Source organism: Amblyomma maculatum, chromosome 6, assembly GCF_055883805.1.
Source record: "Amblyomma maculatum isolate TAMU_Amacu chromosome 6, ASM5588380v1, whole genome shotgun sequence".
Taxonomy (NCBI): Eukaryota; Metazoa; Arthropoda; class Arachnida; order Ixodida; family Ixodidae; genus Amblyomma; species Amblyomma maculatum.
In genome coordinates this window covers 83,050,442-83,069,533 of record NC_139349.1, presented here as the reverse complement: position 1 = coordinate 83,069,533, position 19,092 = coordinate 83,050,442, and the positions used below count along the sequence as shown (strand labels likewise).

The 19,092-nt window shown below is 44.3% G+C and overlaps 1 long non-coding RNA gene across 3 annotated transcripts in view; it reads left to right on the top strand.

Annotated features, from left to right (window-relative positions):
* The window catches only part of LOC146186122 (uncharacterized), a 129,339-nt gene that overhangs the window by 34,022 nt on the left and 76,225 nt on the right, over nt 1-19,092 (top strand). For all 3 annotated transcript variants that reach the window (XR_014708081.1, XR_014708079.1, XR_014708080.1), the window contains exon 2: nt 9,227-9,311. This is a non-coding gene — a long non-coding RNA (uncharacterized LOC146186122). The remainder of the gene's footprint in view (nt 1-9,226; nt 9,312-19,092) is intronic.

Genomic DNA, 19,092 nt, shown 5'->3' with positions numbered 1-19,092 from the left:
ACCTTAGAAATATAGCAAAAAGTGTTGCGTTATATTGTTTAAATTTTAAAAATAGATATAAAATTGAGCGCTTATACCGGCAATATTCAAGCCATTCTGGCACAATCCAATAAGTTGTTGCCGATAAAACTTCTTCTTTGTGTTACGCCGGCCTTATTCTTAATTTGAGCTAGGCGTATTGTAGTCCTGGCGTTGTCCGTTCTTTCTCCACGTTACTTCAAATTTGGCCAAAATTAAAGAAAAAAATATCAAAAATAGACAAGTTTGATTTGATTTTAATAAACAACACTATCTTCAATCTTCATTGACATCTCCTAAAAACAATCCTCAATTCTTCATAAATATCATGCAGTAAAATGTTTACATTATGCAAAATAAAAATATAAAAATCAATATACATCTGAGCGCATGTTTTTACTTCATAGTATGCTTAGTCCTTCCCCTTAAGAAGGCATCAGAAATTCGATTTAGTATTTTGCTTAATTTTGTTGCATTTTATCTTATTCAATATAGCTTTCTCAGTGCTTATAATGTCGTTTTCTGCTTGTTAGCAAGGTTGATGTTAGCTTGAAATGGAATAAATTCGCTATTTCTTGCCATTTCATGGCAAAACGCGAGTGAAGGTGTGGCCTCTATTCTATCCTGTAGTCTTGTTTTTCTTTATTGTGCGGTGCAATGGTATTTAATCCTGCTCATAATTATATTATTTTATATCTCAGTTATGATAAAAGTTAAAGATAGCGTCTCTTTGAGGAATATTTTCCTCAAGTGCACTTACGTACTATCATAAGAGAAACGCTTTGCGGAATAATGGATGTTTTTATGTCTCCGGCACGAATGACCCGAAAGGGCGAGTATTCTTGTCGACAGGGGTACCTAGCCCATAGAAAAGGAGGGGCAGCAGAAAGCGAACCGCCATACACCTAACCTGGAGAATATCAAGAAAAACGGGATACCGTGCACCTTAGGTGGATCGCGGGTTCGCTTTTGGAGCCGGAAACGGTTCAATTAATCAAAATTAAAAAATGCCCATTTTAAACCTCGCTGAATTGGCCTTCCTGCAGTATTCTTTTATAAAATGCCATCTGTAGAATTTTTTCCGCCACATATCAAGGCGTCGTTTGTGTATTTAGTAATGTTCGGGAAGTTACTATTCTTAAAAGTGTCGTTACCACATTTGGGCATTGTGGGAAAGCCAATTCAGCGAGCTATAAGATACGCATTTTCGGCATTTGGTATTCGGTATTTAGATTCACTTGGTCAAGAAAGTTTAAAAACCAGTTCATCTTTCATGTTGATGGTCTTCAATATCCTAATATATAGTTTCATTTAACATATAAAATAAAGATCGTGATTTGTTAATTATAGTAAATAATTGCCTAATAATTAGGCTGTGTCATGCAAGTGATGTCCGCCTTGCTTTAAAGGGACACTCCACTGCATTTTCAAACTACTTATTTATTGCGTCATTCAAATTCTCCCTCCGAAATCAACTATTTAGTCCGTCTGTGAAGCTGTAAAACACAGCAGTACTTTTTATAACGTTTTATTTTTTTCTGCGACAGTCTAGTTTTCTTAATGGTATACAACTTCTACAAACCCTCGCGGACATCATGGACACGATATCTAGTAGTTAGTATGGTAACTCCATGCAACTCTATGAACTAGCTGCCGCGGAGCCTAGGTCACGTGCACACGACACTCACTAAAATGCGCGTCGCAGAGTGGATTCCAATGGAAGGCTTCTGATGCAGAACTATCGATAGTACATCGATAGTTGGGTCACTGTCGAACTATTGTCGAAAAAGCTATCGGTAGTATTTTTGAAACTCTTTGAATAGCGCCATTGATAGTACTATGGGGAATATTTTTTATAGTGCTATCCTTGGTATAAAATCAGCCGCGCGAGCTCATTGCAGCATGAACGTGATTCCTTGAGTGCGCGGTATGGTGGTGGTGGTGGTGGTGGTAACTATGACAGGGCTCTCCATTATCGCAATCTACGCGTCACCGAGACTTGCAGATGTATCCTATTGGTAGGGTTGCTTGATAAAGTGTTAAATGTCGCAAATTGCCTCGTTTTGCTGGCAACAGTGAGCCGAGACGCACCGTTTTGCGGGGCTGCTTCTGAGCCGAAATCGCTTGGAATTAACACTTCAGCGGGTATGCCAGCCGTGCTCTGTCTAGTATAGCTTCTGCTTTTGAAATCAATACAGTATAACAGTATAAATTACATGAACTGAGTATTGATAATGTAGGTTATAGTTAAATGTTTTGGCAATATCGCTGGCCGAAAGCTGCATGGTTCACAGTGCATATTCACAGTGGTATTGGTAGTAATACTACCGATTATACTATCGATCCTAACACTACTTATTGCACTATCGATAGTGCCATATATAGTTCAAAAGTAAAGCTACCGATATTATAGATAGTCAATTTATCGATATTTTTTCATCAGTAGAAGGCAAACGTTACCGCGGACGTGCGTGTAGTGGACAAGTGCGGGTAGTACGTGTAGTCGGATAAGATCAGAAAAACGTACGAGAATGCATGGCTAAAGCTGGCACAAAACAGGGTTAACTGGCGATAAGGGTAATTCAATCGTCGTAGTTGAGCTGAATATGATGATGATTGATAATGATACTGCATGCAGCCTGATGTCCTCGCTTGGGCACAGAAGCTAAACCTGGTGTCCAAAGGTAAAAAACTGTATGTTTGATGCAGGCGAGAGAAACCAGCTGCATACACCTGTCAGCCGTCTTACGCACCGCAGGCAAGTTTTGTTTAGCAATTAATAAATTTGCCAATTAATGCATCCTTCTAAATTAATAAATATTGATTTACACGTTAAAATCGATTTGCTAAGCTGGAGAGCACCTTCACAAAACCTCATTCCACTATTCGCAAGAAGACCTCCCTTTTATCTGTTCTTTTTCGAGCTGCTAAGAAAGCTCGCGAAGTACTAAAACAAAAAGAAATAACGTGCGTTAGAGCGCCTCGATTATGCTGCTTTAAAATGCATGGTTTGAGTGAACAAAATCAGCTTTGACTCGACGGCCCCGTTCAAGCCGGGGGCCAATATGCTAGACATGCATGTTTGCAGCGAGCTAATTCACCGCGTCGCCGTAATTTTGCGCCATAGAGAAAGGAATTTCTTGCACTGGGGGGTCGGGGGGGGAGGGGTGGGGGGCCAAATGGCTTACGCGGGCGAAGAAACAATCACAGACATATTGACCTGAATTCATTCATTCATTCATTCATTCATTCATTCATTCATTCATTCATTCTTTCTTTCTTTCATTCTTTCATTCAGTCATAAGGACATAAGGATGACCTGAGGCCTAGCGAGAGGGCCATGCCGCCACAGATGATTTCGTTCGCTCAAGCCTCGATTGAGGGCATGCATAGTCGTGGCGCGCGAATTGGCTATTCACAATGTTTTTTTTTTTGTTTTTTTTTTCTCGCATGCTTCCTTTGGAGTTTAAACACATATATCGAGTTTAAACAAACATATACATGAGAGGTCTTCCTTACCGCGAATAACGTAATGACGGTTTCTGAAGGCGCTTTATTTCGAACGTTGCAAGTCATGTTTATTTGCAAATAATATTTATTGTGTACAGTTTGAAATTTGAAACTCAATGTTTAGTAATTAAAAATTAACGTATTCAACTAACTAATGAATTGCAAAACAAACAAGTTACCTATGGTGCTGCGCAAGGTCTGACGAGGAATTTGTGCGCATTCAGTATCAGTCTGACATGACTACTCTCAAGGCGTGCAGTTCGTTAATTAGAGGCAAATTAGAGCTACCGTTCGTAGATCGATACATGTGCACATGTGTTACTCCTTTCACATGTTCCGAACAGCTACATATAACACGCTGTTCCATGCATGCATTGCATGCATTCGCGAGGGGATTACATTTCCGGACTATAGACGGCCGCTAATACGTTCTGGGAAAACCCTGACTTTTTTGCTGCCATTGCAAATGGTCTAGCTTCCGACGCGGTACCTCCTGATTCACGTATTGGTTAGAGCGAGTATACGTTCAACTACATGCCAGCGTTCTTGACAAAAGCGCGTTGGCGCCTCATTACGCGTATACGCAAACCGAGCTTCCGAGAAGTGACAAGTTAAGAGCTCGCGAACCCGTTTCGCGGTTAAATTACCGCTCTTCTCTTCCTGCATGGCTGCAGACTTTCAGTACAGTGGCTGGTGTACTTTCGGGACATCTGCAGTTGTATATTCCCGGCATGCATCAGGGTTCGCGCGCTTACGGCGCCTAGCAAACGGGTTCGCCTGGCTAGACGCATTTTCCATAACCGTTCACGGCGTCTCTCATCCTGTTGTCTGGGGACTGAGAGGGCGTACACCCCAGAGGATGTGACAAGCCGGCCAATAGAAAAAAACAATAAAACAAGTCTGGAAGGACGTACGCCGTCATCCGTCTGGCGCAACGTCCTTTTTCCTGTCTGGCGCAGATTTCTAAACGCTGACACTGACGACCAGTCGCGGCTAGTTACGGTATAGTTTTTATTCTCATCGGCTTCTGCGAAGAACTTGACTATATACCTATGCGCTGGCCCGGTTCTCTTCGGGCGCATTTTCTCAACATTGTTATTTTTGTGCTTGTCAGCTCGCGTATACCTTGCTGCGGTTTTGAGATGAATGCATGACCAAAAAAAAAATTAAATGGGTAAGGATTTGGCCATCCATCTTGCGTGTGCTATTGCTGTTCACCGGGTGCTGTTGTTTTACAAAGGGGCCTTTCAATATAGTTTCTGAAACAATGTATAGCGTGAATACGCTTATGCATTGTGCGCTTTAGAGATTCGTGTGTACTTCGCGCAAACACCCGCCCAGTTGTAGTTAAACTAACTAACCAGTTTGCTTGCGTGCCAAACCTGAAACGAGAAAGGATTAATGGTGTCGATGGCAATTCTGTGGGTAAATTCTCTGGCTTTTCGCAGTGTTTTGGGGCTATAGAAATGGTGATCAGTTTAGAAAGAGAGACAAAAATGTGCCTCTCGCGACTGTGTAAACGGCCTGCGCGCGATTTTTTTTACACGACTCTGTGAATGACCGAGGCCATTTCTGAGCAGACATAGTTGCTATTCCGCGGTTTTCCTATGCATATGACTGCTGATCGGAGCCTTACCTCGGGTTTTGAAGGTTTACTTCAAAAAAAATGTGGCACTTCGCCACGTATTTCAGCTTTATGCATGCACGACCGCTGTTTTATATTGTTTGGTAACCGAAGAGGCGCGAAGCTATACGCAGTCTAGTTAGGTCAATTATTTATATCGTGCTGAAAACCGTTTTCTCCCACAGGTGTATAAATATATTTGGAAGGAAGAAGGAAAGGGCAAGAAGGTAATTGTCTCAGGTACGAGGGAATATCTCACAGTGGAAATAAGATGACGATACATACATAACAGCGAGGTGCAACAACTTGTGATATATAGGGAAAATAGATGTTTTATATGAAACCTAGCACCAATTAAGATACGCACAAAAAGAAGCAATGTAATTTAATTTAAGTAAATGTGGGTTTCAGATTTGAACATCTTGTTCAGGATCGCTCGATTTAGTTTTATACAGGTAATATGCGCCTCAACGAAAATAATTCGGAGTTGTATTGGGAAAGGAACGAACTTAAAAGGTTTGGTTGTCCTAGTGGCCGACTTTCAGTTGAAGATGAGCAACTTGCATATTAATAAAAATAAATAAAGATAATATGGATGTGAAGTATTTTGTGCTATAGCGCTTAAATGGTGACTCAATCACGGATTAAAACCACCATTATTTATTATTTTTATTTATTCATTCATTGTGTGGGCAATACATGGTACTGCCCGACTGCCCGTGGGGAGGACAAAAGGGGGTGATTAGTCTCCTGACGAGGTCCTGGCCCTACTGGGTGCTACAGCAGCGGGTACAAAATATACACAGACAGTGAACATGCAACTGTACAACAATCTTCACCGTATATAAATCGCATGAATAAAAATAGAAAAAAAAAATAAAAAAAAAACACCAACTTGTAACCATCATCATTCATATCACCGTACAAAATACGCATTCAAGCACGTGCCGATATAAAAACGCTGTTATCTTGAAACCCTGTATCAATATAAAGTAAGAGCACAATACATTGTGATTTCATATACAGGCTTCTCCGTAATATGCAGTGGCAGTGACTGTCAGGTCATAACCTCCAATATTTCCATGCCTGCAGTCACTCGCTCCGGAGCGGCTGTTCAAGATTGTTGTCTAAAACTCCTGATTGCTAGCGCTACTGCAGGAGGCGCGCTAAAAGTATAGGTGTTTGCCGCGATGAAGCATTGTTCCTCAATGGGGTACTCGCATCCCGAAATTCCCGTTTCATGCGCTGCGTTTCTACCTATACGTGGCGACATACGCTTGCCATTCTTGTCATGCGGTGCGCGCTTCATTGCGAAGAGACGCCTCTCTCATTCATTCTATAGCGGCGAACACCCTGAGCATTGTCGCTCGACGCGATGTTGCGCTTGCAACCCAGCCACCCACAAGACCTTTTCAAAATTGGCCAAAGGGCGCTGCCATATTGGAGGCTGGGCTGGGCTCATAGCACAGGAAAAAGCTGCGGATTCTCCCCCCACGCCTGCTTCACAGCCCAGTCCAACTGGTTTCTCGCAGGGTCATGGAAAGGTCCGAAAGCGCCGCGAAACGTATTTAGTCCCCGTTCTGCGCACAGCGCGGCCACAAGGAGCAGCACCAGCAGTGGAGGCACTTCTTACTATTGTGGTGCTTGGCACAAGCGTTCAACTTTGATGCATATATCGTGTTCGAGTGCTTTAAAGGGAAACTGCACCAGTTGTAGATTTTGATGAGTTTCGAGGAATCAAATGATTACAGCTTCCAGGGAAGTATCTTCGCGGTAACATTTCGAACAATGGGGCAAATAGCGATTAAAACCGCTTCGCCTGTCAGGCTTCTCCGCACTGCACAGCGGCGCGTGGGGGACAGAGGATGACGTCAATGACGGCACCGGTATGTTTCCTGCATAGAATGGCTTGGTTTGAGGAAGTAAAAACAAGGCTACCAAAAGTGAAGGCCAAGAAACGTCGTTTTGTGGCATTAGAAAAAGGCACCGCAAGAAGTGGACGAAGATAACGAACAGAAGAAATATTACCGTCCATCGTCACCACCGAGCTTCTACGCAGTCCTTCAGTGCTGTGAGGAGAAGCTCGAGTTTTAATCTTTGACTACGTCATCAGTCTTAATGATAGCACAAAAACACCTTGCAAGCATTAGCGACAGCTTAAGAAAATTACAATCCTTGAATACCACAGAAGTCTCTAAAAGTGAGGTAGCTGTCCTTTAACCTACTTTTTTTTTTTTTTTTGGCTTGAGGCATGTCCGTTCCCTGGAATCGTCGGAAAGTATAGTTCCCTAAACAATATGCTGCCAACAATGGGCTAAACAATGTGCATGTGCACACTAGTGGCCGCTGCTATCTCGCCGTAGCGCAGGCAGAGCACTGTTCTTTCTTCCGCCCTGGCCTTAAACGCGATGGTCGGAATTCTTTGATCTCGGCGCTTATGAGCTGGCATGTATTATATAAGAGGGTATGGCCAGGAGAGCGCCATGTGATGACATTGTGGATGGTGTTGCTAGATATTCAGCGCTATCGCACTTACTCGAACGAAGAAAGCATACACTGGCGAAGGTGAAACTCTCTGAGCGTTGCTTGACGGCATTCGGCTGCGACTGCTTGTCATGAGCGGATGCAGCCTAACTATGAAAGCCAGCCTTTATTGACGTCCCCATGAGCTCTTTCGCATTGTTCTGACGCTATGAGGAGAAGCCTGTGCATCGCTAACCATGCTCGAGCAAAATTTTAATCTCCTCGATTAAAAAAAACAAGCACTTCAGCACCTCTTTCATGAGGTCTATACGCGCCGAAGCAGCACTACTGGTTATCAGGTAACACAGGGAAGGTGGGAAGAGTTGCAAATCAGTTTATAATGAACGAAGTTATATAACGCATGCCGAATTGACTACAGGTATATAGGCATAACTCGTGCTATGGTCTTTCCAGTTGTGATGTATGGATGCGAGAGTTGGACTGTGAAGAAGCCTGACCGCCAAAGAATTGACGCGTTTGAATTGTGGGGCTGGCGGAGACCCTTGAGAGTTCCTTGGACTGCCAGAAGATCAAATCAGTCGATATTGTCGACCATAAACCCTGACATGCTCCTTGGAGGGTCAAATTCTAAAGTTGTAGCTCAGCTACTTTGGTCATCTGATAAGAAGAGAGGAGTCACTGGAGAAAGATTTGATGTTGAGAAAGGTTGAGGGTCACCGGATAAGGGGTAGGCAGCGAACGCGATGGTTAGATGGCATCCTCGAGGCGCTGCAGATGAAGTTATGTGATGTTAGGAAGATAGTGAGAGACCGGAAAGCGTGGCGTGACATGGTCCATAGGGTCACGAAGAGTCGGACATGACTGAACAACTGAACTGAACTGATACTTGAAGTATGCAGCGACCGCATGCCCGACAACGAGAGTGTAAAATAGCTAGAAGGATAAGAATGAGCTAGAACACATTTTGCTATCAGATAATGCCAGTATCTGCTTAAGCAATGGAAATGCCCGAATTAAGACACGGACAAGAAGAGCACAAGGATGGGCGCATACTTGCGAAAACTTTATTCAGAAAAAACGCATATATTTATAGTTTCATGCCATTGTCTACAGCACACGTGCCAGCCGCGTTCTTTCATTTTTGTACAATTTGATATGTGCATCACTTACGCACTTATCACCAGAACTTTCAATTAAAAAACCTCTGCCAGCTCACGTGCCGTCTGGTCACGACTGCGCCTCAAAATTTTGGTTGTATCCAGCAAAGGCCGGCATGGCTTATCAACCCTTGTACGTTTAATTACCCTGATCATCTACGTGCACACAAACTCCATAACTGAGCCTCATTTTTATATTGCATACTTGGATTGTTTGTTTTTTTTTTTTTCTCTCTTTTCTCTTGCCGTGCTGGTTCAGGGCTAATCTATTGTAATTATCGCAAATAGTCTAGACACGTGTGCGTTGCCTGCAGCGCAATGTTAATATGAACGTCCCTTTTTTTTTGCCGAGTATATGCCGTCTAGACACCATTAATCTTCTGAGCCCCATACCATGCAGCTGAGTGATTTATCCTCGTTCTCTTCCCTATAGGTTACCACGACGCTCGAGAAAGTAACGGCTGCCGCTTGCTTCCAGCGCAGCTGCCGTATAGCCGGCCCGGGAGGTGTGACGTCATGTGAGTAACGCTCTCGTTTGCATGCGGCCTCCAAACTCCCTCCCCAGCCTTTGTTTTTCCCCACAATACAAACGCCACAAAGCCCTTATTCTCAAGCGTTGTATACAAAGCCATGGCGATTGACCAAAACTTTCGCCGCGTTCATATGAGACTGGCAGCGATTGAGCAGAAATGAACTCGTGCTCACAGAATGCTCAAGAGGCTTGATACAGAGTGCAGGATTACGCGGCGATTAGGTAATCTGCCGGTTAGGTAACTTCGCCGTCGTCGAGTGGAGCACGCGCGCTTGGGCGATCACGTGACAGCTCCGTGCACTCACCCGGTGACTCGCACATCATGCTACTTCCTTGTCCGATAGGGCGCGCGGACGCGACGAAAGGCCCGCGAAATGCCTTGAAACATTTCAAGAAATCTTGAAATGACGAGCATGGATGACGCGGTATCCTGCAGGTGCATACGCAGTATCAGACACGTTGTGACAACGACATGCCGCTTTGCTGGAGGGCTGTTGATGCATGAGCCGAGTTGGAACGTCGTGCTTGAAGCGCTGGCTGTATGGCTCTCATCATCATCATCATCATCATCATCATCATCCGGACTATGCCCACTGTAGGGCGAAGGCCTTTCCCATTTTCCCCCAATTAACCCTGTCCTGTGCTAATTGCATCCATTTTACCCATGCCATCCAACTAATTTTCTGCGCCCACTGCTACGCTTTGCTTCCCTTGGAATCCAATTGGTTACTCTTAGCGACCATCGGTTATCCTCTCTTCGCACTACATTACCAGGTCATGCCCCTTCATTCTTCTTGATTTCGACTAGAATATCAGTAACTCGAGTTATTTATCTGACCTACTCTGCACGCTTCCTATATCTTAGATCTATGCAGCCACTCAGTGTGCAGGTGGTCAATAGGGGAAACGCTTTCTGAGCGTTGTTCGCAAACGCGCTGCACAACATGACCATCAGGCCTGTGCCCGCGGAGTTCTATTGTAAAAAATGAACGCCGCAAAAGTTGTAACCGCAGCAACTGGCGACATCGCTTTGTTATTTCGTGAACTAGTTTGCGCTGATCATTCATAGTACTTTCAATTATGCGATTGTAATTTATTTCTTTCATTCTTGCGTTATCAAGAACACGTGAGACCAAACATATTGCTTCAGCAATGCTGAAAAGTGTATACGCGAAAAGTCAAACATCAGCGAGTCATGACGGCGGCGGTTTTTGTTTATGTATACAGAAATGCAGTTTTCCCGAGGTGTCATGACGATGCATATTGCTTCTTTTTTTCTTCGGCGCTAATTTGTCCTTAGCGTGCCATAAGTGAAATGTTCAAAATAACAGTGCGATGTGCACCCTATAAGAGCATGTATGCGCTTAAGCAATCGATCAACTCCTGCACGAGATGCTTAGAGTGCACATTGCACAAAGACATGCGGCCAAGCTCTCTTTGGGTCTCACTGCGTTCTCTCATGTTCCCCGCGCTGTGTGTAACCTCTCGCGGAGTCACTGAAGGTTTCGCGAAGTTTCAATCCAAACCCGATTATTTCTCGTTGATTATCATGCGGCTAAATACGAAAGTCATGCGCTCTTATTCGAACTGGAGTCGAACCTTCGAGCTCGCTATTATGAGGCCTTTTGTTTTATTGTTTTTGGAGCCATATACAGCCCATTAGTGCTAACGTGCTTTGCGATAGGCTGCCGATTTGTGCACGCTGCGAGTGCTTGTTTCGTCAGAAATCTAGGTCATTATTAATAAAGGTGTTAGCGATGCTTCTTAAAGAATAGACAGAAAGTAAAGTCAAGAAAGCAAAGAGACAGTAATGGGTTAGTCACGAGTACATGGCACTTCCCAGTGGTATACGCTGCAAACCATTGTTCGACGCACTATACTGTTCGAGCACTGCTCCCACTTAGATGTCCGCATGCAGATATATCCTATTAACGCTTAATATAAATGCGGCTAGCTCTATTATCCGCGTTAATGTTGCAAATTATGCATGAAGGGCTTTTGGCATACAAAAGCGCAGAACTGGCAAAAGAAAAATAGACGAAATAATTAGGCTGGGGGCAGCAATTATCAGCAATTTGCACTCAACCGCCTGTACCCCCCCTACACACACACACACACACACACACACACACACACACACACACACACACACACACACACACACACACACACACACACACACACACACGCACGCACACGCACACGCACACGCACACGCACACGCACACGCACACACGCACACACACACACACACACACACACACACATTTTTCCACCACCACACGTCCCGCTCATTCAAATAACGAGTTAGCCGAGTGGTCATGGCTCCTGTATTATTTCTGTGACGTCACAAAAGACTAGTCTTGTACATGTCGGAAGAAATGTGCCTCAACTGTGCGCAGATCAGTTTTAAGACTGTATACATACCGGGTATTTCAGCGTACTTTAATAATCCTGAAAGTAGTGGGTCCAAAATAGAAAAAGAATCTTCAAGAACAGACTTACTGCTCTCTCTAATAATTTCTCTAATAATCCAGCTAATCCCAGTCGAAAAAACTACAGAAAATTTGCTGATGTTACGACAGAATTTCTGTGCGGTTTTTGACGGGAAACCTGTTGGGACAACATAACATTCTGTAGTAACATCATAAATTTCTGTAGTATACAACAGAAAGGTGCTACAGAACTACAGACAACTACAGAGCAACTACAGAACTACAGAAAAATCTGATGGTTACGACATAACTACAGGATATTTTGTCGTATTTTTGACACAATTCAGTAGTTTTTTTTCGACTGGGATTAACTAAGACTACCCCGACACGCCACGCCTTGTACATTCTCTGAGCTCGCAGCTTGGTGCCAGATAAATATCAATCGTTATCAACATTAGTTAGTTTGGGTTATGTAAAATAAATTGCCCTGCCCGCACCCTCTTGCAGTCATTGCCAACAGCGGGATCGTTAACTATATTATTGAAAGCTACGGGAAGAAATAAAGTGCATGACATGTTACGTTAGAGGAGGCAGTTTGAATTTAGCGCCGTTGCCACTGCATCACGTCGTTATCGAACGTCGGAGCTTCCTGTGCGTCTCTTGCACCGAGCTTCGGTTTCGTGCAGAAAAATGCGTCGGATTTCATCGCGCCTCAGGGCTTTAGAGAATCCTGCCTCTGCCCTGTTTAGTTTATTCCATTTTAAGCTGTCATCAACCCTACTAACAAGCAGAAAACTCCTTTAAAAACACTGAGAAGGCTTCGGATGTTGCATAAGATAAAGTGTAACTAAATTCAGCACATACTAATTCGAATTTTTGTCGCCTACTCCTTAAGGAGAAGCCCTATAAGCGCTTCTGTAAAATAAAAACATGCGTTGTTTATATCTATTTTTGTTATTTATTTTACATATTGCAATACTTTTTAATTCGTCTTGTTTGTAAAGTACTTGGGATTGTTTTAGGAAGATTTCCATAAAAATGGAAGATGCAGTATAGTTTTTAAAATTCTAATCAAAGCTGTCCATTTTTTTATCTTTTTAATTATTATCGATTTCAAGATAATATAGAAAGAAAACGGCCGACTCTAGAGCTACAGACTTTTCCCCGGATTAAAGAAGGCCTGGATAATATATAGAAAAAATTTCAGCGGCAACATTTAATTGCGTCCTGAATGTATACGGCTGAATAACGACAATTTTCAGGAGGAGCGCTTAGTTTTAAATTTATTTTTACAATTTTAAAGAATATAATGCGACACTTTTTTAGTCCGTAATATTTTTTTAGTACTGAGAATTGTTGAGAGAGTTCTTAATAAAACTCGCAGATGGTTTCTTTTTTGGAATTGAAGCCAAAGCTGCCCCTTTTGTGCCGCCTCGGTTACCGTTCTTATCCGAACACATCTGCCTGGGTTCTTAATTCTCCTGCTGTGCAAAGCCTGCTCCCGGGGAGAGAAATGGGTGTGCTAGAGCCTGGCGTAATGCGCCCAAACGCATTCATTGCTTGTCACGCGGCCGGGAGAGCATGAATATTTATGGCACGGCGCTCCTTGAGAACCGGTAATTGCCGTGTGACAAGTGATCGTCGCGCCCCTCGGCGGCTCCGCGCCTGTGTGCCAGCCTCGCGGCGGACGGCCCTAGCACAATGACTCATTAGGTTCACCTTCCGGACGACGGGCCACCCGCTGTCCAGCTGCTTGTAATGGAAGCGAAGATGAGGCGAAGGGAGAGGCTTACGAATGTCCGACCGTGCTTGTCTATTTGAAGTGCGCGCGTATCGAAGCGGAAGAGGTTCTGTAGCTGAAACCAGAAAAATAGGTGGGCTTGCGAGGAGAACCTCCGTCACACAACAGGTGCGAAAGAGTGTCGTTAAAGTATGGGCACACCGACAAATAAAAGCAGTGGACGATTTCGGACAACCCTGCAGGGATAAACGTTAACATTAGGGCAGAGATCTATGAGACATTTGCACGTGGGCTAATGGTTGCGACCATATGTAAAGAGCTATAGGAAGAGGGCCTTCATGCAATTGTCAACTGTGAGAAGAAAGCTCCGTCTTGCAAGAGAACATGCATGCGGTGAACCTTAGTGCATGCTAACGGTAACGGTGGTCATGTTGTCGATGATGACAAAATGCGTCTATATTTCGCATCACAAGATGTTTGCAGCACTGCGAAAGGCAGGGGCGCCCTAGGCCAATCAGGATTATGTGCACTAATGGGTAATTGGGCGAAGTTACGCATCATCTTGAGAAACAGCTGGCTAAAACGTTTGCACCAAGCCGCCGTTTACGTAAAATAGATTATTTTTACCTATAGTTTGAAACACAACTCGCAGAATAAAAAGACTCCACGTGACAACAATGCTACTTAGCATCGCAAAGCTTGTCGCAGAGAGAAAAATCCGCTTTTCTCTGAATTGCCAATGCTTCGAGTGAGTAGGACAAGCTGTCGGGCTAGGTGGTTTTCGATGGTTTTCCATGGTTTTCCATGTTTTTTTTTTTTGTTTCTTTGTTTGTTTTATGTCAGCGCGTAGCCGGACAAGGGCAAAGTACGGAGGAAGAAGACACACAGGCGCTGAACTGCAACTTAGTGCTGAGCGATAGATATGAGCCACGTGATAGCTCTCCTTTGCGACCAGATGAAGCTGCCCAAATGATACCTTGGTACAAACACAGCTAGTTTTTCAAGGCAGTCTGCAGTTTTTCATTTGAAACTTCGTTCATAAGTATAATACTTAAAATCCACCCAGTCAGTTTTACTCGTTAATGAAAGGGAAGCTAAAATGCTTTTTGGGCAATTTCCCGAGATGCACGAATTCGAATAAATAGAACTTGTAGATTAAGCTCACGAAGTGGTTTCACGATAAAAATTTAAGTTATGACGTAATCTGCTATTAAAATTGCGACAATCCTCACGCTTCTTCTCAGAGTATTGCAGCAGTGCGGAGAAACTAGACGATGACGTCATTGTGGGTAACGTTTCGAATTTCAGCAGATTTCGCCCAATCCTTAATTTATGTGATCCACCCGATGCCGCCGAAAAACATCTCGAGATCTTTGCACCTTTTTGGCATGTCTTCTTCCTCAGAGCAAAAGTTCCGGCGTTTGAAATGCACCACCTCTTGAAATGACGTCATCATTGGTATCACTCCTCGTCAGCGTGTACTGCAGAGAAGCCTGAATGCCGACATAGTTTTATTCAGCGACTACGTCGTCAACTTGAATATACTAGCGCAAACCGCCTTGGCATGACTTAACCTGAGCCTTCGCAAATTCAAATCCTTTAATTTAGTTGAATTCTAAAGCCACTTCAGTTGCCCGTTAACGTTAGGGAGCAAAAAAAAAAAAAAACAAATACTAGACTGGCTCGGTCATGCTACTCTCAACAATTCTCAAATCGTTTGACAATGTTAACTCGGACTTCAGATACTTTTCAAGGTTTGGTGACATTTAGCTGGGACACCCATGGTATAAATATTTCAAGCGGTAGAAGCAAACCTTTTGCATTCGGCGTCTCTCATAGTCAGAGTCGCTTTGGGACGTTAAACCCCAAAAAACGAAACGAAACTTTTGCATTCGTGATCTCTAATTTCCGCATGGTGCGGTTTCGTTAAGAACTCGACTTGGAATGTACGGGATCCGATGAAACTGTGATTTTATACCCCTGAACTGCAGGAGCCCCACAGAACATAGTGTATACCGTGCATTCATAGCGCTCTCAGCAAATTTAAAACCACTTTTATCTTGTGCGATTAAGGATTTATACTATATGAGAAAAATTCACCCAGCCGAAGTGTGAACGCTTGTTATCGTTCTCACGACGGGTGACGCTGCTAGTTGAAGCAGAAAAAAAAAAAACAGTTTAAATGATATATCTGATGCATGGGGCGGCGCAACTACCTTCACACATTGTAGCTACCTACACCTCCTTATACCTTGCATGGTTCAAGCCAACTCGAATATCCCACCACGCCACCAGCTTGCTTCAGCGACTCGCACTGATGATATTTCTTTCCGATAACGGACTCCTCATTACGCGTCCACCGAGCAGTAGCGGCTCATTGCCACCCTTTCGCCGGGGTATACCATACAAATTACGCGGTTTCCTAATCTGAATATGCAATTAAACGGCTCGTCCTCTCTTGATTCATGGCCGCCAGATACTCGCGCGTAATGATGCGACTTGCATGCTCGCAGCGTACACATCAACGCGTGTTCTCGCCGTTGTATACATAGACACTTGAGCACGCCCGCCAGCGGTCCTGTGAGGTCTGTTACAACCTCCAGCTGCCGCGCGACATCTGGACACCCGGGGTAGTCTGTTTTATCGGAGAACTCCTTCGAGTACAAGCCCCGGATGCAGAAGATCTGAAGGCGCGGCTGGTAAGCTCCGCGCCCTCCGACGCGATTCAGGGAGGTGGAGACACTCTTTAAAGACGTCCGGTGCCGAAAGGGCTGAGCGCTGATCTCTCCCGAGCTCGCAACGACGTTGTGCGCGAAGAGAGTCTGTGCACCTGCGCGATCGCGTAGTTAGGTATACATGCACCGCGGCACGCTGTGGCGCGATAAAGATATAGATACACGGTAGCCGTGCGTGTAACGAGTTCACTGATCTCCCTCCGCGAAAGGTTATAGAGTTCCGTCGCGCCGAGGCACCTGGCGACCGCTTGGCAGCCTTGTTGAATGCGTGCCTGCGTGCTTGAGTGCGCGTTGTGAGCAAGCGCCGGCACCTCTTGCGCGGAGTCGTGAAAAGGAAGGTGTGTCACACGCGACACCGTAACACCTTCTTGTATTGATCTCGAGAGCGATACATGATCCGCGCCTGCTGTTTGGCTCTATACGTATACGCATCGGTGTGTATCTTTCGAAGCGTTCTTCGAAACGAGCGTATCTATATATATATAATAACCGTCGTATATCCATCCTCGCCACCCCATTGTCACCGTTTAGCACAGCTATATACGCCTATAGACATTAACTTGAGAAAGGATTTTTCTATGTAAACATACGATCTCCTATGTAATGAGTGATTGCGGCTACACTATATGTCCTGTTAAACTTCCTGACCTCATCTATACCCAGCTGCTCTGTGCTGCAGCCTACTGCTGCAGGTTTACATGGTTTTAGTATCCACCCTGTTGCTCCCGATGCAAAGTCGCCTATTTGTTATCCGCATTACCTGTACTCCCCTTGCTGTAAATGCATACAGTGATGTGAAACCTGTAGCGATGCCTAAATTTCTATGCAAAAATGTGCCATTACACATATTGACATCCTCAAATACGTATCACCCAAGAATTGTTTATTAAAAGCAAATTGTCGCTTTCTATCTTTGTAAATTAAAACTGAATATTTTAGTGAAAATATAAATATTTATTCCGGTATGGTTACCGACTTTCAGTGTATACCTTGCATTGCTTAAGAGGCAAAAACATGTGGCGCAGGCCGCAAGCTTAGGAGGTGTACAGAATAGAATACTATACCGCAATTCAGCCGTCATATAGGGACCACTTTAGAGCTCTGCACGGGCCTCATTTTCCGGCGCGGGCCTGACCCGGGCCCACCGTTTGAAGCCCGAGCCCAGACCGGGCTCATGGCTGCAAACCCGGGCCCGGCCCGGGCCCACGATGATATGAAGCAGGCCCGAACCGGGCCCACGCTGCATGCCGTGACAGGCCCGCCTCAACTCCGCAAAGTCTATTCTTGCGGACACCTTACAAATGTACAGTTAGTTCTAAATAATGAACGTTTAACTATTTTCTATTGCATCATAAGCAATCTAGTCCTAGTAGGAGAAAGCAGACAAAGGATGAACACACGGCTGAATGCCGAGCGGTCAATTGAAGGTCCTTCTCCAGGGGCTCGTATATGAGGCTTCAAATGTCCACTCGTTAGTGGTATATACCACAAAACCGAGATGACAAAGGACGCCTTCTGCTATAGGTGCGATGAAGTGTGCTCACTGATAGCTGAAAAATCTTAATCTAGTAGTGTTGTGCACTATAATAGGCATATGCTCGTGCAAATGAGACATGTGTCATGCGTTGCAGCGCTGCATATCTGCACTGCTGTAGAGCGCGCTGCTGGGTGTTGCATTTTTTCTTACCTTTTTCGCTTGAGTCGAACACCGCCCGGCGTGCGCGTTCAGAGCTACTTATAGGAATCACTCAGTGGGACTAAACTCGGTCTACAAATGAGCTTTCTTTCATTATGCGTAAAGTACTAGTAGTGGTTTATTCGTAAACCACCCGAACGGTTTTAATACGGATTCCTCATTTTCTAAAGAAGCCGTACATAGCTAGCGCCAGCCCGGCCTTGGCCCGCGACTTCAAGCCCGGTCCCTGTCCAGATCCGTAATTTCAAGCGCGAGCCCGGCCTGGGCCCGGGCTTTCGGGCCAGCCCGAGCCAGTGCAGTGATCTAGGTCACTTACGTATAATGCTTATGGACAAGGATGATATCCCAATTTCTCCCATGTGCTGTGCGATGTCAGTGTGCGTTAAAGAACCACACGTTGTCGAAATCTGTGCAGCCCTCCACTACGGCGAGTCTAACAGCCAGAGTCGCTTTGGGAAGTTAAACCCCATAAACCATATCAAACCCATTTCTCTCATTTGTGAAGTTTGAATTCTCCTGATCGAAGTTTAAAGCTAAATATTTTTTTTTAGAGGAAAGGGCTTCATTTCCGCAAGCTTTTGTGATATATTAGTTTATATGCTTGTTTGTATATAATAATTGTCACTAAGCGACCCTGCTACACACGAGGTCTCAGACGCAGTGTTCTGCTCAATTCTGGCTCCTATTGCCGAACCGTTACGCTGGCTTCGGCTTGCCGCACGTCGCTCCTGCTTTCGAGGCATTCTACTTTGTTGTCTATTTAAGGATTAGTGACGCACTTTAGTAAAAATAATTTTAAAAGAAATTAATTACTTTTGCTCGAAATTACTACCAAAAAAGTAATGCATTACATTACTAAATTACCAACCCAAAAAATGTAATCCATTACATCACAAATTATAAAAAAGTAATTAAATAATTAAATTACAGTGATTTCATTACTGTAATTCAATTACTGCCATGTCTGTTCGCTTAGCTTCGCATGCACTGCATGCGATGAATCAGAAGCTTTCGCCGCGAGGACAAGCCGTTCGCTCAAATGGCCTATGAGACAGTAATCCATCAGTTCCTTGAAATTGTTGCTCAGATGCCCCATAAAGCACACCTGGCTGTCATACAGTATAGTGTGTAGTTCTCCTATTGAAATGACACCACCCTTC